Source organism: Eurosta solidaginis, chromosome 1 (genome assembly GCF_040869045.1).
Source record: "Eurosta solidaginis isolate ZX-2024a chromosome 1, ASM4086904v1, whole genome shotgun sequence".
NCBI classification, from domain to species: Eukaryota; Metazoa; Arthropoda; class Insecta; order Diptera; family Tephritidae; genus Eurosta; species Eurosta solidaginis.
The window spans coordinates 96,978,110-97,001,400 of NC_090319.1; the positions used below are offsets into that span (position 1 = coordinate 96,978,110).

Here is a 23,291-nt window from a genome sequence, read left to right on the forward strand (position 1 = left end):
AAATGTCGTTTATACTTAACGGTCAATTTAATTATTACTTTGCAGTCAGAATGGACGGCAAACGTATTTGACGTTGTATGATAAGCCGTTTTCATTTATATTACTAAGTCTGTGGTCAAATTTGACATAATGAAAACTAAGGTACGCTCTACTTCCTGGAAAGAAAAGTAACTCAAATATTAACCCGAAAAAGAAGCTATCTAAATAAAAAATTTCCAGCAGATCGCATCAATAAAAAATAACTTTGAATACATAGGCCTCTGGTACACTTTCCGATGAAAAGCAGTCCTTTAAAAGCTAAAGGTTATAAGTTTGCCATGTGCCAGTCTTTGTGTAAGTCAATTAGTAAATTTGAGAGTAGTTACCTTTGGTTCCGAAAATATGAAATATAATAAGATTTATATTGTATGTGCGTATAGTACATTTTACCTGGTCTGTTTCGATCCTAAAAGTGTAAATATAACGCAAAACCTTCGTTTATTACAAATAGTTGTAGAATACCGTCTAGAAAAGCGTGAACTTATTAAAAAAAAATTTGACACTTTGACTACACTTAGATCCTTAGTTTTCTCAAACAATGATAAGATTTTAATTTTATATGTAAGTAGTTAGGGATGTTCATAAAATATGGCTGCCATACCAAATAAAGCGCTCGGCAGATTCAATGGAAACGATAATTTCGTCCTTGAGTTAAAGCGCAATCGCGAGTTAGTTTGCTTTGATTGGTAAGATGAAAATATGTATGAATTCACAAATGTGTACATAATAATTATATATATGTTGTATTATGCGGATATATACATATTAGGTATCAGCAAGAAAATAGTCAGGTATTTATAGATGCTCTTCAGGCATTATGGGGTGGTTGTCCTTGGTTTTGCAGACTATTTTTTTTGCGCGTGCTCATATTTTCAAAATGTATGTACAAACGGGGTTGTTCTCATTTCAACACAAATATATAAATATAATGATTTTTTATACTGCCATTTTATAGATGAACATTCGACGCACCTTCAACTTCCCACAGACAACTAACACGTTCCATTGTTCCCGTGGTAAACTATCATAATTTTGAACAGTGCTAGTTTTTCCTAGTCCCTACGATGTGACCCACGATGTAGTAAACTGTCTATAATTAAATATTGAGAAGTACTTGTTATTACCTATTATTAGATTTGAAATGATCTTCCAAACCTTCATCCTTCAATATTCGCATACCTGTAAAGAGAAAAAATGCAAAATATTTATAATAAGAAAATCTTATTAATAAACGGGATTTGTATTAAGAGTGGATAGAAGCGATATTTATAAATATATGTTTCGGCAAATGTGCGGTAGAGGAAGAAAACGGGAAGTAATAACGGGTCGAGGTGGGGACACATCGATTCATACAACAAAACGGGGCCTCGCCGTTCCCGACACGACAGATCATTCAGGTACTTTAAGGATAATTTCAAAACTATTTCGATGCAAATTTGAAAATTTCAGTCTCGAAATTATTCCAAAAATAATCCATCATATGGGAATAATTTCGAGACTATTCGGAACCAATTTGGAATAATTTCAGGATTATTTCGAGATTATTTTAGGTATTATTTCGAAAAAACTTCAGAATCATTGTTCTAAAATGATACCTAAAATACCACGCAAAAGTCCCTAAATGATCCTATAATAGTCTTAAAACGGTTTCGAAATAGCCCTGTAGTAATCCTATAACAGTCCTTCAAATTTTTCGAAATTATAGTCGCGAAAATATCCTAACATAATCCCAAAGTGTTCTGGAATTGCTCCAAAACTGTATCGAAATTACTTCGAAATATTTAAGAATCAAGTGTTTCTAAAATCATCCCGAAATGTGCAATACAAAAACCAACATTTTAAAAGTCTCCGTTTAAAGCATTTTAAACTTTTGAAACAGCTAAATTTTTTGAAGCAAAGTGTTAAGTTCTTCAAAAACGGAACAGACCTTTTATATCCGTTTCAATTGTCAAAACAGATGTTAGAACGGGAACCGTAAACTGTCTTCCTTTTAAACAATAACAGTTTAAACTCTTTCATTTTTCAAAAAAGCGTCCAAAAATCCCTTGAATATCTTAGCTTTTCAAAACCGGATTAAACGATTTCATTTCGCATGACCGTTACTATCTGTTTTGTTTTACAAAGTCGTAGCACAAACGGTATAAATACACAACTGTTTCATTAGTAGGATTTTGTTTTTTTTAACGGAACCTTCAACTCATTTAATTATTAAGAGTATTTATCCTCTTCCTTTTTGCAAAGGAGTGTGCGACTATAGCCAGTTCTGATCTTTTTATATGGGTTAGAGTGGTCCCTTTTGTTTGAGCATATCCTATGGATAGACCAATTGTACCTGTTTATGGTTGAGCGAGTAGTGCCGGACTGTTCCTTTTTATACCCCTACGGGTGCTGTCGGACAGATCCTTTTTGTAATGTTCGACCCTTTCTGTTTGTACCCCTTTGGGTGCTGTTCTTTTTACCCCTACGGGTACTGTCGGACAGATCTTTTCTGTACTGTTGGACACTTCCTCTTTGTATCCCTATGGGAAGTGTCCGACAGGCCCTTTATGTATGCATAAGGGTAGTGTCGGACCTATTCTCTTCGTGCCTGTATAGCCAGAGTCACATAAGTCTTGTTCGCCTATGGGTACTGTCGAACAAGTCCTCTTTCTACCCATACGGAATTTCTTACGGATTTTATAACTTTTTAAACTCCAATACAATACTCTTAATTTTTTTTCGTATTGGTGTTGTAGAATAATAAAAACGAAACAAATGTTACGATAATAGAACATATGGTCCTAGATTTTTAGGTTCAGTATAGAGCTCCGCATTTTTCTTAAATAATGCTATTCAATCACATTTAATCTTTTTATTTTATTAATTTCGTTGCTGTTTGTTTTTTATTGTTATACTCAGCTGAGCAGAGCTCACAGAGTATATTAACTTTGTTCGCATAACGGTAATCTGTAATGGCATAAACAAATCGAGATAGATATAGACTTCTATCTATTCTATATCAAAATGATCTGGGCGCAAAAAGAAATTCATTTAGCCATGTCCGTCCGTCCGCCCGTAAACACGATAACTTGAGTAAATTTTGAGGTATCTTGATGAAATTTGGTATGTAGGTTCCTGGGCGCTCATCTCAGATCGCTATTTAAAATGAATGAAATCGGACTACAACCACGCCCATTTTTTCGATATCGCAAATTTCGAAAAACCGAAAAAGTGTGATAATTCATTACCAAAGATGGATAAAGCGACGAAACTTGGTAGGTGCGTTGACCTTATGACGCAAAATAGAAAATTAGTAAAATTTTGGACAATGAGCGTGGCACGGTCCACTTTTAAAAGAAGGAATTTAAAAGTTTTGCAACCTGTAATTTCGCAGTCTTTGAAGATATCATGATGAAATTTGGTAGGCACGTTACCCCTATTACTATATGTATGCTTAATAAAAATTAGTAAAACCGGAGAACGACCACGCCCACTTTAAAAAAAAAATTTGTTTTAAAGTCAAATTTTAACACAAAATTTAATATCTTTACAGTATATAAGTAACTTATGTCAACATTCAACTCCAGTAATGATATGATAAGGGCGTGGCTCCGCCCTTTTTCATTTAGTTTGTCTAGAATACTTTTAAGGCCATAAGTCGAACAAAAATTTACCAATCCCTGTGAAATTTGGTAGGTGCATAGATTCTATGACGGTAACTGTTTTCTGTGAAAATGGGCGAAATCGGTTGAAGCCACGCCCAGTTTTTATACACAGTCGACCGCCTGTCCTTCCGCAGGGCCGTTAACACGATAACTTGAGTAAAAAGCGATATATATTTACTAAACTAAGTTCACGTACTTATCTGAACTCACTTTGTATTGGTATAAAAAATAGCCGAAATCCGACTATGACCACACCCACTTTTTCGATATCGAAAATTACGAAAAATGAAAAAAAAATGCCATAATTCTGTACCAAATATGAAAAAAGAGATGAAACATGGTAATGGGATTGGTTTATAACTGTAGGTTATAAATAAAATAAATTTATATTTTATTTTGATCTTTTTATTTAACTTTTTGTTTTACAAATTTCTTTTCATAATCAAAATTTTTGATAATTCAAAAATCAACATTGAAACTTAAAATATTGATAATACATTTAAAAATTACAAAGTTCAAAGTAACTAAAATACAAAGTTAAATAAAAACAAGTAAGGACGGGATTGTCTTCGGCTATGCCGAAGACTTCATACCTTTCATGAATGGGGCTGAACAATAATCTTATCCCGTTCGTAATCTCCGAATAATCGGATGTATAAGATAAGAAATATCTAGTGAACAGATCTACATACCTAAACGATTTTTAAGATAAATATAAAATAAAACAAGTAAGGAAGGCTAAGTTCGGGTGTAACCGAACATTACATACTCAGTTGAGAGCTATGGAGACAAAATAAGGAAAATCACAATGTAGGAAAATGAACCTAGGGTAACCCTGGAATGTGGTTGTATGACATGTGTATCAAATGGAAGGTATTAAAGCGTATTTTAAGAGAGAGTAGGCCATAGTTCTATTGATGGACGCCATTTAGGGATATCGCCATAAAGGTGGACCAAGGCTGACTCTAGAATTTGTTTGTACGATATGGGTATCAAATGAAAGGTCTATCGGTGGACGCCTTTTCGAGAAATCGCCATAAAGGTGGAGCAGGGGTGACTCTAGAATATGTTTGTACGATATGGGTTTCAAATGAAAGGTGTTAATGAGTATTTTAAAAGGGGTGATCCTTAGTTCCATAGGTGGACACCATTTAGGGATATCGCCATAAAGGTGGACCAGGGCTGACTCTAGAGTGTGTTTGTACGATATGGGAATCAAACGAAAGGTGTTACTGAGCATTTTAAGAGGGAGTGGGCATTAGGTCTATAGGTGGACGCCTTTTCGAAATATCGCCATTAGGGTGGGCCAGGGGTGACTCTAGTATGTGTTTGTACGATATGGGTATCAAATGAAAGGTGGTAATGAGTATTTTAAAAGGGAGTAATCCTTAGTTCTATAGGTGGACGCCTTTTCGAGATATCGCCATAAAGGTGGACCAAGGGTGACTCTAGAATGTTTGTAAGATATGGGTATCAAACGAAAGGTGTTACTGAGCATTTTAAGAGGGAGTGGGTATTAGGTCTATAGGTGGACCCTTTTTCGAGATATCGCCATTAGGGTGGGCCAGGGGTGACTCTAGAATGTTTGTACGATATGGGTATCAAACGAAAGGTGTTACTGAGCATTTTAAGAGGGATTGGGCATTAGGTCTATAGGTGGACGCCTTTTCGAGATATCGCCATTAGGGTGGGCCAGGGGTGACTCTAGAATGTGTTTGTACGATATGGGTATCAAATGAAAGGTGGTAATGAGTATTTTAAAAGGAAGTAGTCCTTAGTTCTATACGAGGACGCCTTTTCGAGATATCGCCATAAAGGTGGACCAAGGGTGACTCTAGAATGTTTGCACGATATGGGTATCAAACGAAAGGTGTTACTGAGCATTTTAAGAGGGAGTAGGCATTAGGTATATAGGTGGACGGCTTTTCGAGATATCGCCATTAGGGTGAGCCAGGGGTGACTCTAGAATGTTTGTACGATATGGGTATCAAACGAAAGGTGTTACTGAGCATTTTAAGAGGGAGTGGCATTAGGTCTATAGGTGGACGCCTTTTCGAGATATCGCCATTAGGGTGGGCCAGGGGTGACTCTAGAATGTGTTTGTACGATATGGATATCAAATTAAAGGTATTAATGAGGGTTTTAAACGCGAGTGGCCCTTAGATGTATATGTGAAGGCGTTTTCGCGATATCGACCAAAATGTGGACCCGGGTGATCCAGAAAATCATCTGTCGGGTACTGCTAATTTATTTATATATGCAATACCACGAACAGTATTCCTGCCAAGATTCCAAGGGCTGTTGATTTCGCCTTGTAGAACTTTTTCATTTTCTTCTACTTAATATGGTAGGTGTCACACCCATTTTACAAAGTTTTTTCTAAAGTTATATTTTGCGTCAATAAACCAATCCAATTACCATGTTTCATCCCTTTATTCGTATTTGGTATAGAATTATGGCATTTTTGCATTTTTCGTAATTTTCGATATCGATAAAGTGGGCGTGGTTATAGTCGGATTTCGGCCATTTTTTATACCAAGATAAAGTGAGTTCAAATAAGTACGTGGACTAAGTTTAGTAAAGATATATCGGTTTTTGCTCAAGTTATCGTGTTAACGGCCGAGCGGAAGGACAGACGGTGGACTGTGTATAAAAACTGGGCGTGGCTTCCACCGATTTCGCCCTTTTTCACAGAAAACAGTTACCGTCATAGAATCTATGCCCCTACCAAATTTAAGAAGGATTGGTAAATTTTTGTTCGACTTATGGCATTAAAAGTATTCTAGACAAACCAAATGAAAATGGGCGGAGCCACGCCCATTTTGAAATTTTCTTTTATTTTTTTATTTTGTTGCATAATGTCATTACTGGAGTTGAATTTTGACTTAATTTACTTATATACAGTAAAGATATTAAATTTTTTGTTAACATTTTACTTTTAAAATATTTTTTTTTAAAAGTGGGCGTGTTCTTCATCCGATTTTGCTAATTTTTATTTAGCACATATATAGTAATAGTAGTAACGTTCCTGCCAAATTTCATCATGATATCTGCAACGACTGCCAAATTACAGCTTGCAAAACTTTTAAATTACCTTCTTGTAAAAGTGGGCGGTACCACGCCCATTGTCCAAAATCTTACTAATTTTCTATTCTGCGTCATAACGTCAACCAATCTACCAAGTTTCATCGCTTTATCCGCCTTTGGCAATGAATTATCGCATTTTTTCGGTTTTTCGAAATTTTCGATATCGAAAAAGTGGGCGTGGTTATAGTCCGATATCATTCATTTTAAATAGCGATCTGAGATGAGTGCCCAGGAATCTACATACCAAATTTCATCAAGATACCTCAAAAATTTACTCAAGTTATCGTGTTAACGGACAGACGGACGGACGGACGGACGGGCGGACGGACATGGCTCAATCGAATTTTTTTTCGATACTGATGATTTTGATATATGGAAGTCTATATCTATCTCGATTCCTTTATACCTGTACAACCAACCGTTATCTAATCAAAGTTAATATACTCTGTGAGCTCTGCTCAACTGAGTATAAAAATAGGTAGGTACTTTGTGTGAGGATGCAAAGTTTCAGGTTTTTTGTGGTCTGCGTGTAAAAACTATGACTACGAATCACGTATTTCAACAATATATGACGTAAACGTAACTATTTGATGAAACTTGATGAATTTTGAAGCTTCTAGCCGTAAAAAAGGGGCAAAAATGACAGTTTGTATGAAGTATATAATATATATACCACCGATCTCTATGATTTTTTCAGACAACAGTATATGCTATATACGTAAGCATTTGGTGAAATTTGAAGCTTCTAGCTGTTAAAACGGGGCAGAAATTGCGCAAAGTTTCTTATCTGAACAATCGGTTGTATGAGATATATACTATGTATACACCCGATCTCAATGATTTTTTCAGACATCAATATATGCTATCCACGTAAGCATTTGGTGAAATTTGAAGCTTCTAGCTGTTAAAATGGAGCCGAAATCGCAAAAAAAAATATATATATACTATATATTGTTACGAATATTAGCAAAACTAAGGAGTGCTGCCGTCTCTAAGCCGATGCTAAGCAGTGAAGTGAATTCCCATCAATAATTCAATCATTATGTATCTACATAAACGAAACAATAACTGCGTCTACATATATGTACCATGTACGTATACGAGCAGCGGAGAGTCAATGCACTAACACATGCATATATCTGAGATACTCCTATAAGTATGCAATGGGGCTGGCGCAAATCCTTGGGCTGAACCCTCCCAGAGGGTGCCGGCTGGTAATATGCACAACAGTTTCCCCTTCCAGGGGAGTGCTAGCTAAGTTTAGGAATTATCTCCATTTGTGCCCCAGCTCCTTAATAGCTTAGGCATATGGAAATGGTTTTTAAACGTGGCCTCAAGGTGGGAACTGGACCGCGCCCAGTTGAAGAGGTGGTCCACCCCCAATCCAGGGTGTTATGCGATTCCGTGCCCATTGGATGGTTTGCAGTCAGGGGCATCCGACTGTATTCTTACGGAGCCTCCCGGATACCGGTCCACCTCCGGGAGTAACGGCGACTTGCTGCGGTATGGGGCTCTACCGCAGTCGACCGCATTGTTTCCCCTATCCCTTTAACTTCAGGCTGCCGAACGGTCTCACCTTAGTAGGCAGCTAAAGAACAAGATATTTTTAATGAATAACAAAAACCTGGCCTCGGATCCCTGCACGGGTAAAGATGCCGCCCTTGGACTAGGCATTAAAAAAGTCCACAATTCGTCGGGAACCGCACTGACGGCGCCGACCAGGCCTTCACGGCAACAAAAAAATCTTCGGCCAACTGTGCAAGCTAGCGGAAGAACTAAACCCCTTGAGGGCAAGTCCAATTCCGCAGCAGCCGGCAAAGCTAGGCCCAAAGAGGGAAAGCAATGTCCGACTGAGCAAGCACAGGAGGCCCGTCCCACGCCCGTACCGGGCACCTCTTGTCAGCAGGTGGCTGGTAACAGCACTAAATCCTCCACGGACAAAAGTACTGCCTCCACCGCTGCAAAGTTACCTCGCAAGCCGGCTGAACCCCTTGAGGGTTCCAAGGCAAATAAGCGAATCCCGACTTCGGTCCGCAACCAGCGGAACATTCGCAATGCCGTCAAAATCGTTGAGAAACTTGGCAACTCTCCCAGCGACAAGTTGACAGCAGAGCAAACAAGTTCTCTGGCCTGGGCCAGGAAGATTATTGCTGCCAAGAAGAGCAGCAACAACAACCCCACCCCTTCCTCTTCTGCCACCAAACAAACTTCTGACTCGAAGATGCCGGCCCTTAAGAGACAAAGGTCTATGGGAAATGCCCCGAGCGATCCCAAAAGGCACCGGCCTTCGGCCTCTACTCCCCCTGCCCTGACCAAAACCTTCAGCGAGGCGGCTAAGGCCAACTTTACGCTGGCGGTTTTGAACCGCGGTCACCCGGATGGGAACATGACCCCGGATAACTGGAAGGATGTCCTTAACGGCCTTCTCAAGATCTTTAAGGACATGATGACCAAGCATCCGGGGCCGGCTCCCACTATCCGTGATGCCGGCTGGTACCAGGGTAGGGTCAAGCTTGTTTCCTGCGCCGATGAGCGCTCGTGCAAGCTCTACAAACTCGCCATAGCTTCGCTGGGACAGCTGTGGCCTGGGGCCAGGTTGGATGCGGTCGGTGTGGAAGAAATTCCGAACAGACCGAGAGCCTGGGCCTGGGTCCCAGACGGCATAGCGGATCCTGGCGAGATCCTTCATACCATCGCGGAGTCGAATCCGGGGCTGCCTTCGAGCGATTGGAGGATAGTCCGGGTCGGCGAGACAAGGGCGAAGCAGCGTTATGTTGGTTTCATCATAAACGAGGCTTCTCTCCCTTGGCTTGACGAATGTGGTGGAGTATTAAGCTACGGCTTCTACTTCATCACGTTGAAAATTCGACGGGATGGTGCGAAGGAGGAAACACCGGACGAGGGTGAGCCTGTACCGCAGGGCGAGGGGTCAGACAGAAACACCCTGAGTGGATCTGCTGCCCATGGCACTGCGGAAGGGACCGCCACCGCTCCGGAGGATCTGGTGATCGGGGATACCGCCTCGAGCGAACCCGCAATCGCCACATTGAATCTCACGGTCCCATGCAACACCTTGAGTGGACATGGGGCCGATATCGAACTGGCACGCAGCACTCCGGATGCCGAGAGCGATACACTCTCGGTATCTGAGTTTGCGGGCCAGTTCTTTACGGGCATGGACGAGCAGCTTTTGCTGGAATCCGACCCGTCGGATGCCGAATTCGACGATACTATCGTAGAGGAGGTATCCGAAGATGCGGCTCAGCAGAGGATGGACGTCGATGCCACAAACGAAACGTAACGGGCGCGCAGGTACTACAGATAAACCTGCACCATTCTAAGGCAGCCTCGGCTGCCCTAATATTACGCCTCAGCACTACGTATGAGGACGTCGTTCTAGTCCAGGAGCCTTGGGTCGTTGGCAGCAAGGTCTGTGGACTCTTTTCTAGGGACTACCGGCTGGTGACACCGCCCGTGACAGGTAGAATCAGATCTTGTATTCTAGTAAAGAAAAATCTAGTATTTATTTTACTATATCTTTTTAGCGACGAGGACTTTACCTGTATTAGCCTCGAGCTACAGGGGCAAACAATCTGGCTGATGTCCGCATATCTATCGCACGATCGCCCAACCTCTGTGCAGGACCGGCTCTGCAAAGCGGTACGGGAGGCCCACAATAAAGGGTTCCCTATAATAATTGGGGCCGATGCCAATGCACATCACACTACTTGGGGCTCTACCGACATTAACAGTAGGGGTGAGTCTCTTTTTGATTCTATTATAAGTAACAATCTAAGTATATGCAACTCTGGAGACAAACCAACTTTCATCGCCTCAAATAGGAAGGAGGTTCTAGATGTTACTCTAGCTTCTGGAGCATTCTCTGACCTTGTCAAAAATTGGAGAGTTTCCAACGAAAACTCCTACTCTGATCATATGTATATCATTTTCACTCTGCTCTTGCGTACACCGCCTAGGGTGGCTTACAGGAATAGGAGACGTACGGACTGGAACCTTTATAAAAAAGTCCTATCCTCTACTCTCCTAAAGAAGCGCCTCCTTTAGACACAACATTTGCTTCTCTCGGTGAGCTAGACTCATCGTCAAAAATAGAAGAAGCAGTAGATCTTATCACCAAATCTTGTAACGCTGCCTTCACAGTAGCCTGCCCGGAGATTAAGGTGAGGGGAAAGAAGAAACCCTATTGGTGGAACCAAGAAATCTCCGAGCAGAGGAAACACAGCAGAAAACTCTTTAACGAGGCTAAGCGCACGGGAATCTGGTCCCATTATAGGGACGCCTTAAAATCTTTTAAGAAGTTAATCCAGAAGGCCAAAAGGGACTCCTGGAAGAACTTCACTAATGACATCGAAGAAGTCTCAGAGGCCAATCGCCTACGAAAGGTCCTCTCCAAAAACCCCATACCTCCCAGCTGCATTCGCACAACGAGCGGAGAATGGGCCACTTCTAGTACGGAAATTCTCGAAACCCTGATCAGCACTCACTTTCCGGGCTGCAGATCTCAACCATGCATCTTAAACACGCAATCTAACCCAGGGCCATTTCAACCCCTGGACCACATTGTAAGTGAAAAAGGAGTTATCTGGGCAATCAAGTCCTTTAAACCCTTCAAATCTCCGGGAACGGATGGAATATTTCCCGCTGAATTGCAAGCTGCAAGCGATGTTATAAGCCCGCTGCTAGCTAAAATCTACAAGGCTTGCCTCAACCTGGTCTATATCCCCACGGAATGGACCAAGGCAAAGGTAGTCTTCATAGCCAAAGGAGGCAGGATATCGGGCAACAGTCCAAAGGATTTCCGACCAATAAGTCTGACCTCCTTCCTCCTAAAAGTTCTAGAACGATTGCTGGACGCCTACATTAGACGATCGGCAAATAAGGCACTCATCTCCAACAACCAACACGCCTACTCTAAGGGCAAATCCGTAGAGACAGCTCTACATGCTATCACTACTAAGATAGAGAAGGGTCTTGCCTTTAAAGAATTTACGCTGGGTATCTTTCTCGACATAGAAGGAGCCTTCAACAACGTTCTCCCAGCAGCGGTCACAAAATCTCTACGTTCTTTAGGGGTGGAAGAGCCTTTTGTGAAGTTCGTCGAGCTCCTTCTAAACAAGAGAATCATTATCTCTGAGCTGGGCAGCTCATCGTTAATAAGGTATACCAACAGAGGAACCCCCCAGGGGGGCGTTCTTTCTCCTCTACTATGGAACCTGACGGTGAACGCTCTGTTATCTATACTACGGCCCACCGGATGCCAAGTCATTGCATATGCCGACGACATAGCCTTGACAGTTACCGGCAAACACCTTCCGGTGCTTGGAGAACTCCTGCAAAATGCTCTTAATCTAACAAACACATGGTCTATGGAATGCGGACTCAGCATCAGCAGTGAAAAAACTGAGATGGTGCTTTTTACCCGCAAACGCAGTATACCGGAATTTACCCTCCCATCCCTAAACGGGAAGGATATCAAACTCTCTACCGAGGTTAAATATCTCGGAGTTATTCTAGACAGGAAGCTTGACTGGAAGCGAAATGTGGAGGAACGATCCAGGAAAGCCACAATGGCTCTCTACGCTTGTAAGTCGGCAATCGGAAAAAGGTGGGGTCTCCAGCCACGCATAGTCCATTGGATCTATACGGCAGTGGTGAGACCCATACTCTTCTACGCCGTCACCGTATGGTGGACGGCACTCGATATCGAATCTAACAGGAGTAAAGTAACGAGAGTGCAGAGGATGGCGGCAATGCTCACCAGCGGTGCCCTTCCCTCCACTCCCACCAAAGCTCTTGAAACCATATTATTCCTTCTCCCAACTGATCTATATGGCAGATACTATGCCTCCTGCAACGCGGCGAGGCTCAACGCTATCGAACCATGGAGGGATTGCAGGTTTGGTCACACCCGGATCCTGAAGCAAGTCCCTGAAACCTTCTTGAAATTGGACCATACAACATCGCCCCCTTGCTGGGACAACAAAATTTCCACAAGAATCCCAGAGAGGAACGAGTGGGCAAACGGCGTAGAGCCGGGATCACACGAAATCTCCGTTTTTACAGATGGCTCTAAACTAAACAACATAGTCGGCAGCGGGATATTCTCGGAGAAGCTCAATCTAAGCGAGAGCTTTCGCCTACCTGATCACTGCAGTGTTTTTCAGGCTGAACTCATAGCTATCTGGGAAGCAGCCCGCTATCTGGCTAACCTACAGGTAACCAAATCTATTTCAATTTTCTCTGACAGCCAAGCTGCCATAAAATCCCTGCAATGCAGTAACACCTCGTCACTAGTGGCATTGAAGTGCAGAGAAACCCTCAACAAACTAGCTGAAAATTGCAACCTAAGCATAATATGGGTTCCTGGCCACTGTGACATCTCAGGAAACTGCGCTGCGGATGAGCTAGCTAGGGAAGGCACCAACTTGCAAACAACAACCTCCGCTGATTGGACCAGCCCTCCTCTAAACACTTGCAAATACCACCTGCGATCTCTTTTCACGGATCAGGCAAACGCCAGATGGGCGAGGGAACCTACATGTAGTATATCCAAGCAAATCTGGCCTAAGCTGGATGAAAAGAGATCGCGATCGGTGATATTATTAAACCGTATCTCTATAAGCCCACTAGTGGGCCTTCTTACAGGTCACTGTCTCATGGGCACTCACGGTGCCTATATGGGCCTGCAGACAAATGACTTCTGCCGCAGCTGCAGGGACGAGGAGGAGATAGAAAGCGTTGAGCACTATCTGTGCCACTGTCCCGCACTGTCAAAAACCAGGTACCAATGCCTCCACAGACACTCTTTTGGGTGCCTTGCGGAGCTTGAATCTATAAACCCAAACGATATCTTGCGTTTCATTAGGCAAACGCGCTGGTTTGGCCTCACTGGGGTCTAAACTCTCCTCTTCTTCGAAAGTAGGGTAATAGGAAATAGGGGCCCCCTGCGTGGTAGCACAACGGGCCACAACGGCCTACGTGAGTCTCCGCTCGGACAGCGGAGGCAGCCACTCTAACCTAACCCAACCTAAGTATGCAATGGGAAAAACTATAAAATTGTGCAATTGTAGTTACAGCTGAGAAGTTTGAGAGCTACTGGACTAGTAGATTCTGGAAGCGCCTAGAAGATGTATAAAATTGTGCAATTGTAGTTACAGCTGAGAAGTTTGAGAGCTGCTGGACTAGTAGATTCTAGAAGATGCGAAGGTTGAAATCAAAGAGTATAAAAGGCGACAATTGTAGAGGCACTGGAATTCAGTTTGATTTGAGTTGTCAAGCAGTTACGACTAAGACGATATCTAGCGAGCAATAGCAGTATTATTTTGAAATTCAGTTTCATTTAAGCTATCAGTTTGGTTATTAAGCTATTCGTTGAACAGTTTGAGTGTTATTGTGCAGTATTTTAATAAAGGCCATTTTTCCATTATTCAATATTGGAGTTATTTATTCAACAGTTTAGCGATACGAACCTAGCAAAAGGGCAAATAAGAGGATTTGCAGCAAACTCGTTACAATATATACTATATATACCATCATATATATATTATATATATCACCGATCTCTATGATTTTTTGACACAACAATATATACTATATACGTAAGCAATCGGTGAAATTTGAAGCTTATAGCTGTTAAAATGGGGTAGAAATTGCGAAAAGTTTCTTATCTGAACAATCGGTTGTATGAGATATATACTATATATACAACCGATCTCTATGATTTTTTCAGACAACAATATATGCCATATACATAAGCGTTCGGTGAAATTTGAAGCTTCTAGCTGTTAAAATGGGGCTAAAATTGCGAAAATATATATATATATACTATATATATATACTATATATACGACCATATATATACTATATATACCACCGATCTGTATGATTTTTTCAGACAACAATATGTGCTATATACGTAAGCAGTCGTTGAAATTTTAAGGCTCTAGCTCTTAAAATAGGGCAGTAATTACGAAAAGTTTCTTATCTGAACAATCGGTTATAGGGGATATATACTATATATACCACCGATCTCATCAATTTTTTCAGGCAACAATATGTGCAATATACGAAAGTATATGGTGAAGTTTGAAGCTTCAATCTGTTAAATTGATTTAGATATTACAAAAATCCTCTTTTTCTGAAAACTCGGTTGTATGGAGGATATATGCTATAGTGGTACGATCCGGCCGGTTCCGACAAATGTCTAATCGGACACCCAAATACACCTGCTCACCAAATTTTATCAAGATATCTCAAAAATTGAGGGACTAGTTTGCATACAAACAGACAGGCGGACAGACAGACAGACGGACATGGCTAAATCAACTCAGCTCTTCATTCTGATTATTTCGGTATACTTAATGGTGGGTCTATCTATTTTCCTTTAAGGACTTACAATTTTGGGTTTCGTGACGAAATTAATATACCATTTCATTTTCATGAAGGGTATAATAATAAGAACCCTACATTACTCCCCCTTCAAGAAAATTTATCATTAAACAAATTGAATGTAACTCTCTTTTTATGTAAATTCTTGGTGTTGTTTGTGTCTGTTGTTTCAATTATTGCAGGTTTTAATCTATCAATAGGAATAGTTTTAATATTATTATCTATTTCAAGTTTAAAACATGTTTGGTCTTTTTCCACAATTTTGTAAGGTCCTTCATATGGTTGTTGTAATGAATGTTTATTAATGACTCGAACAAATGCAAATTTACAAGTTTGAAGATCTTTTGGAACATAAATTCCAGTATCAGCATCTTTATGATGACTTAAATTTGATCTAACATTTCGAAAATGTGCACGTAAATTACTTAAAACTTCAGTTGATGAGAAATTTTTAGCTGATGGCACAACAAGTTCCCCTGGAAAACGTAAATTCTGACCGAAAAGCATTTCCGCTGGTGTAGCCGAAATATCTTCTTTGTAAATAGATCGCAAACCAAGTAATATAACAGGTAACTCGTCATACCAATTATTTGTGTCCTCTCTAGCTATTATAGTAGTTTTTAGTTGTCTATGAAACCTTTCAACCATACCATTTCCTTGAGGGTGATATGCGGATGTTGTAATTTGGTGACTACCAAGTAATTTAGTTAACTCTGAAAACAATTTCGATGTAAATTGGCTACCTTGATCAGTTGTTATCTTTAACGGAACTCCAAACCGAGAAATATATTCTCTAAAAAACTTATTTGCAATTGTAGATGCTGAAATATCTTTTAATGCATATGCCTCAGGCCAACGGGCAAATATTTCAATAATCGTTAAAATATAGCGATGTCCTTTTGAAATAGGTAATGGTCCAACTATATCTCAATGAATGTGTTCAAATCTATTCTTGGGAATATGAATTTTGACAATAGGGGATTTTGTATGACGATAAACTTTAGACTTTTGACAATTAAGACACTCTTTTGACCAAATATTAATATCCTTATTCATATTAGGCCAATAATATTTTTTAACTATGAGCCGTCGTGTAGCTCTTGTACCCGGATGTGCTACTCCATGTGAAATATCAAATACTGTTTTTCGCAAATTACTCGGTACAAATGGCCTAGGAGTTTCTCCTGAAATTTCACACCAAATATTAAAATTTAAAATGGGAATATTAATTAACTTTAAATTTAGATATTGAGAATCAGATACAAGTTGATTTTTGTCATCATCTTTTTGTTGTTCAGTTTGTAAAATTTTAATATTCAGTTCTGTATTATATATTGCATTAACCTCAAAAGCTAGATAGCGTATCTGCTACAACATTGGATTCTCCTTTAATGTATTTTATGTCATCAGTAAATTGTGCTATAAATTTCAAGTGTCTCGTTTGTCTAGGACTTCGTTCTGTTTTTGAATTTAAAGTAGTAGTCAAAGGTTTATGGTCCGTATAAACTGTAAATTGCCGTCCTTCCAAAAGATATCTAAAATGTTTTATATTTAAATAAATCGCCAATAATTCCCTATCAAAAGCACTATACTTAATTTCAGTTGGAGAAAGTTTTTTAGAAAAGAATGCAATGGGCTCAATTTTATTATTGTAATTTTGTTGTATAACGCCCCCAATCGCTGTGTTAGATGCATCTACTGTTAAAGATAATTTAACATCTTTGTTAAAATGATTTAACAATATCGTAGATGCAAATTTATCTTTAATGCATTCAAAAACTTCATTCGAATTCTCGTCCCATACCAAAGTTTTGTCACGTTCTTACTTACTTGTTAATTAGATCATAAATTTTGTTTGTAAATTCTGCTAGTTTTGGAATGTATCTATGATAATAATTTACCATACCAATAAATTTCTGTGCCTGCTTAACTGATTTTGGACGTTCGAAATTGCGAATAGCTGATACCTTTTCATCGGAAGGTCGAATACCTGTTCCAGAAATGTTATGTCCTAAAAAATCTATATTTGTTACACCAAAAGTACATTTACTTGGTTTAATGTTTAAACCGTACTCTGTAAGGCGTTCAAACAGGATACGTAAATCTTTTAAATGTTGTTCTTCGTCTTTACTTGCAATAAGTAAGTCGTCGATGTAAGCATATACAAAATCTAAGTCATCTACTACCTCGTTTATGAATCTTTGAAAGGTTTGTGCAGAATTTCTAAGCCCGAAAGGCATTCTCTTGAATTCAAACATACCGAAAGGAGTTGTAATAGCAGTTTTGTAAATATCTTCTTCAGCCATAGGAATTTGGTGATATGCCCTAACTAAATCTAATTTTGAAAATATATTTTTATTATGAAGGTTCATATTAATATCTTGAATGTGAGGCAAGGGATAACGATCAGGAACAGTTACAATATTCAATCTTCTAAAATTACCACATGGACGCCAATCATTCAACTTTTTTAGGTACAAGGTGAAGTGGTGATGCTACTGAAGAATTTGAAGGCCTACAAATGCCTGTTTTAACTAAGAAATCAAACTCCGTTTTCGCGACTTTGTATTTTACCGGATTTAAGCGCCTGGGCTTAGAAAATGGAAGACTACCTTCTGTTACAAGTCGATGTACTGTTGTATGTTTAACAGGTTTAGTATAATCTGGCTCTGAAATAAGTGACGGAAACTCTTTTAATAATTTTGTAAATTTATTGTCAACCACAAATAATTTAGGTAATGGAATATCACAAAAGTAGGATACTGCATTTACTGAGAGATTAGTTAATGGATCTACTAAACGTTTATGTTTAATGTCAATAAGAAGACCATATTTGCAAAGAAAATCAGCGCCAATTATTGGCTTGGCTATATCCGCAATCAAAAATGTAAAGGGAAATTCACGTCTTAAACCTAAATTTACGTTTAAAAGCCTTTTACCGTAAGTGGCAATTGTTGAGCCATTAGCTGCAGTGAGAATTATGTCTGAACGTTTCGTATGAGGAAATTTAGACGCGGGTAATACCGAAATTTCTACTCCACTATCAATTAAAAAATTTTGTTTGTTTTCTCTATCAAAAATAAATAAGCGACGCGTCGAAAATTTTAAATTTCCGTTGTTCGTCGCTGCAACAACGGAAGAATTTAGTTTGTTGAATCTTTGTTTTTTGTTTTACAAATTTCTTTTCATAATCAAAATTTTTGATAATTCAAAAATCAACATTGAAACTTAAAATATTGATAATACATTTAAAAATTACAAAGTTCAAAGTAACTAAAATACAAAGTTAAATAAAAACAAGTAAGGAAGGTTAAGTTCGGGTGTAACCGAACATTACATACTCAGTTGAGAGCTATGGTGACAACATAAGGGAAAATAACCATGTAGGAAAATGAACCGAGGGAAACCCTGGAATGTGTTTGTATGACATGCGTATCAAATGAAAGGCATTAAAGAGTATTTTAAGAGGAAGTGGGCCATAGATCTATAGATGGACGCCATTTAGGGATATCGACATAAAGGTGGACCAGGCCTGATTCGAGAATTTGTTTGTACGATATGGGTATCAAATGAAAGGTGTTAATGTGTATTTTAAGAGGGCGTGGGCCTTAGTTCTATATGTGGACGCCTTTTCGAGATATCGCCATAAACGTGGACCAGGGGTGACTCTAGAATTTGTTTGTACTATATGGGTATCAAATGAAAGGTGTTAATGAGTATTTTAAAAGGGAGTGGGCCTAAGTTCTATAGGTGGACGAATTTCGGAATATCGTTATAAAAGTGGACCTGGGTTGACTCTAGAATGCGTTTGTACAATATGGGTCTCAAACGAAAAGTGTAATAAGTGTTTTAAAAGGAAGTGGGCCTTTGTTCTATGGGTGGACGCCTTTTCGGGATATCGCCATAAACGTGGACCAGGGGTGACACTAGAATGCGTTTGTACAATATGGGTATCAAATGAAAGTTGCTAATGAGTATTTTAAAAGGGCGTGGGCCTTAGTTCTATAGGTGGACGCCTTTTCGAGATATCGCCATAAAGGTGGACCACGGGTGACACTAGAATTTGTTTGTACGATATGGGTATCAAATGAAAGGTGTTAATGAGTATTTTAAAAGGGCGTGGGTCTTAGTTCTATATGTGGACGCCTTTTCGAGATATCTCCATAAAAGTAGACCAGGGGTGACTCTAGAATTTGTTTGTACGATATGGGTATCAAACGAAAGGTGTTAATGAGTATTTTAAAAGGGAGTGGGCCTTAGTTCTATAGGTGGATGCCCTTTCGAGATATCGCCATAAAGGTGGGCCAGGGGTGAATCTAGAATTTTTGTGTACGTTATGGGTATCAAATGAAAGGTATTAATGAGTATTTTAAAAGGGTGTGGGCCTTAGTTGTATATGTGAAGGCGTTTTCGAGATATCGACCAAAATGTGGACCAGGGTGATCCAGAACATCATCTGTCGGGTACCGCTAATTTATTAATATATGTAATACCACGTACAGTATTCCTTCCAAGATTCCAAGGGCTTATGATTTCGCTCTGCTAAACTTTGCTCAAGTTATCGTGTTAACGGCCGAGCGGAAGGACAGACGGTGGACTGTGTATAAAAACTGGGCGTGGCTTCAAACCGATTTCGCCCTTTTTCACAGAAAACAGTTATCGTCCTAGGAGCTAAGCCTCTACCAAATTTCACAAGGATTGGTTAATTTTTGTTCGACTTATGGCATTAAAAGCATCCTAGACAAATTAAATGAAAAAGCGCGGAGCCACGCCCATTTTGAAATTTTCTTTCATTTTTGTATTTTGTTGCACCATATCATTACTGGAGTTGAATGTTGGCATAATTTACTTATATGCTGTAAAGATATTAACTTTTCTTTTAAAATTTGAATTTAAAAAAAAATTTTTTTAAAAAGTGGGCGTGGTCGTTCTCCGTTTTTGCTAATTTTTATCAAGCGGACATAAAGTAATAAGAGTAACGTTCCTGCCAAATTTCATCATGATATCTTCAACGACTGCCAAATTACAGCTTGCAAAACTTCTAAATTACCTTCATTTAAAAGTGGGCGGTGCCACGCCCATTGTCCAAAATTTTACTAGTTTTCTATTCTGCGTCATAAGCTCAACTCACCTACCAAGTTTCATCGCTTAATGCGTATTTGGTAATGAATTATCGCACTTTTTCGATTTTTCGAAATTTTTGATATCGAAAAAGTGGGCGTGGTTATTGTCCGATATCGTTCATTTTAAATAGCGATCTGAGATGAGTGCCTAGGAACCTACATACCAAATTTCATCAAGATACCACAAAATTTACTCAAGTTATCGTGTTAACGGACAGACGGACGGACGGACGGACATGGCTGAATCGAATTTTTTTTCGATACTGATGATTTTGATATATGGAAGTCTATATCTATCTCGATTCCTTTATACCTGTACAACCAACCGTTATGCAATCAAAGTTAATATTGTAACGATTTTTACTTGCAAATCCTCTTATTTGCAATCCTCTGCTAAGTTCGAATCACTAAACTGTTGAATAAATAACTCCAATATTGAATAATGTAAAAATGGCCTTTATTAAAGTACTTCACAATGACACTTATGCTTTGCTACTCGCTGGCTTAATAACCAAACTGATTGATAACTCAAATTGAACTCTACTATTGGCCGCCAGATCGCGTGCTTAATCAATAACTGATTGATTGCTCAACTCAAACTGAATTCCAGCGCCTCTTCATCTGTTGCCTTTTATACCCTTTGGTTTCCTCGTTCGCATTTTTCCAGAATGTACTAGCATTGTCCATGAGCTCTCAAACTTCTCAGCTATAACTAAAATTGCACAATTTTATACATCTTTTAGGCGCTTCCAGAATCTACTAGTCCAGTAGCTCTCAAACTTCTCAGATATATGCATGTGTTTGCGCATTGACTCTCCGCTGCTCGTATTCGTACATGGTACATACGTGTAGACGCAATTATTTATTCGTTTATGTAGATACATAAAGATTGAATTATTGATGTGAATGTTTGTAGTTTACAGTCTCTCGCGCGCACATAGGCGTATAAGTAAATGCATCTGTGTGTGACATCTCTCTGGGCTGCCTTATATATGTGTATACTTGATTTGATTATTAACGTAAATACTGCTTGGCATGGCCTTAGCATCGCCTTAGTGATGGTATAGCTTAGTGATGCTAATATCCGTGACACTGCCCTCCACCTAAGTCTGATCGTCCCGATCAGACAAATCTCCCGATCTAACTGCCGCTGGCATCTCCAAATGTACCACTCTTCTAACCCGTGGTTTCCCAGTGGTTTGTATGCGGTAGATGGTATCACTGATCTTCTTCACAACTTTGTACGGGCCTTCCCAACTGCACCGAAATTTAGCTGAAACACCTTTCCGCCGGTGAGGGCTGTTTCACAGTACCAAATCTCCCGCCAAGAAACCTTCCGAATTAAAGTTCTTGTCATGCCAGTGTTTCATCTTACTACTCATTACCCTGGGCCGTTCCTTCACACTCTGTTGTTTGGTCAATAAACCACTTCGTAGAGCTTGCGCTGGACGAATTTTCTTTGCATAATGTATCGTTCCCACATTTTACAACAGTAGTGCGCTCCGGCTTGAAACTACCCTCGCATTCTTTCTCGGAAATTCGTTGCTTCGTTTTCCTGCGTCTTTTAGGTTTTGTCAATGCCAGTGTTTCTCTCGCAGGTACTTTTGATTTTGATTTATTTGGCCCATTCGATCTATCAACCTTTACCTTTGAAATTCGTGGCCTTCGTCGAGTATTCTCCACCAGTACCCGATTACTGCTGAACCCTTTTTCCAAACTAAAGTTAAGTGGCACATCTTGGTTCTCATAACGCATAATTTTTCTCCGCATATCGATCCTGACGTCATGGTCAACCAAGAAGTCCACTCCCAATATGACTTCATCAACGATCTCCGCCATAACAAATTTGTGTAGAACCATGACCTTCCCAATCAATACTTCACATATCACTTCTCCCTGAACTTGGTTATACTCGCCAGTGACCGTACGCAACTTTGCTCCAGGTAACGGTTTTACTCTCCTGTTGACCAAGTCAGATCGGATTAAGGAATGAGATGCGCCCGTATCTACAGTCAGTACTCGTTCTTTGCCATCCACATTCCCTCTGACGGCAAGACTGCTCGATTTTCTACCAATTTGCGACACAGATATCACAGGGCATTCAATAGCTGGATCTAGCTCTCTACCTCTTACTCGCTCTTGCTCCTCTCCTCCAGCTTTGCTTTTATGGCCACCCACATTGTTGGAATTATTAGGACCAAGATCGCAATGACGTGCAATGTGACCTGGGTTGCCGCACTTGAAACATTTAATAACTCCGGCATTCTTCTGTTGAGATCCCTTCAGTGCTTCCAAAATTGTGTCTACCCACTCTGGCCTTTCTACTTCCACACAGCGTGCTTTGAAAACTGGCTTACACAGAAGCGACGCTGTTTCCTGAATCAGAGCATGCGATACCGTTTCAGCAAATGTTAGTTTTGGATTCGCATATGTAGCCCGCTTCATTTCCACATCTCGTATGCCATTTATAAAGCTCTGAATCTTTACCCTTTCAGTGTATTCCACGGGTGCGTCTGCATTTGCAAGATGAGCCAATCTTTCAATATCTGCAGCAAACTCCTGCAATGTCTCGTTAGCTTTTTGGTAGCGGTTTTGCAACTCAATTTGGAATATCTGTTTCCTATGCTCGCTTCCGTAACGTCTCTCTAAGGCGCTCATCAATGTTTCGTAGTGGTTCCGCTCGTACTCTGGGATGGTCTGTAAGATTTCCGCGGCAGGCCCTTTCAGTGCCACGAACAGAGCTGCAACTTTATCTTCAGCATTCCATTGGTTCACTGCTGCGGTCTTCTCAAACTGTAGCTTAAAGACCTGAAAAGGAACAGAACCGTCAGAGGATGGTGTCTTTACCTTTGGATTACTCGCTGAAACAGTTGGGCGGTTTAGTTGTAACTGCTCCATACGACCTTTTAACGCTTCTATTTCGGCATCAATTTTGTCCTCGAGTTGTAAAATTTTTGCATCCTGCTCTTCCAGTTTCACAAAGAGCTGC

At 39.9% G+C, this 23,291-nt stretch overlaps 1 protein-coding gene and 1 long non-coding RNA gene across 5 annotated transcripts in view; one reads left to right on the plus strand and one right to left on the minus strand.

Moving 5' to 3' along the window:
* The window catches only part of ttk (zinc finger and BTB domain-containing protein ttk), a 149,611-nt gene that overhangs the window by 82,722 nt on the left and 43,598 nt on the right, over positions 1-23,291 (minus strand). For 2 of the 4 annotated variants that reach the window (XM_067759290.1, XM_067759289.1), the window contains one exon: positions 1,164-1,218. The exons of the other annotated variants lie outside the window; for them this stretch is intronic. The gene's annotated coding sequence lies outside the window, so the exon portion shown is untranslated. The remainder of the gene's footprint in view (positions 1-1,163; positions 1,219-23,291) is intronic. 4 annotated transcript variants of the gene reach the window in all.
* LOC137236544 (uncharacterized) overlaps positions 1-23,291 on the plus strand; it is a 76,981-nt gene that overhangs the window by 11,900 nt on the left and 41,790 nt on the right. The gene's annotated exons all lie outside the window — the stretch shown is intronic.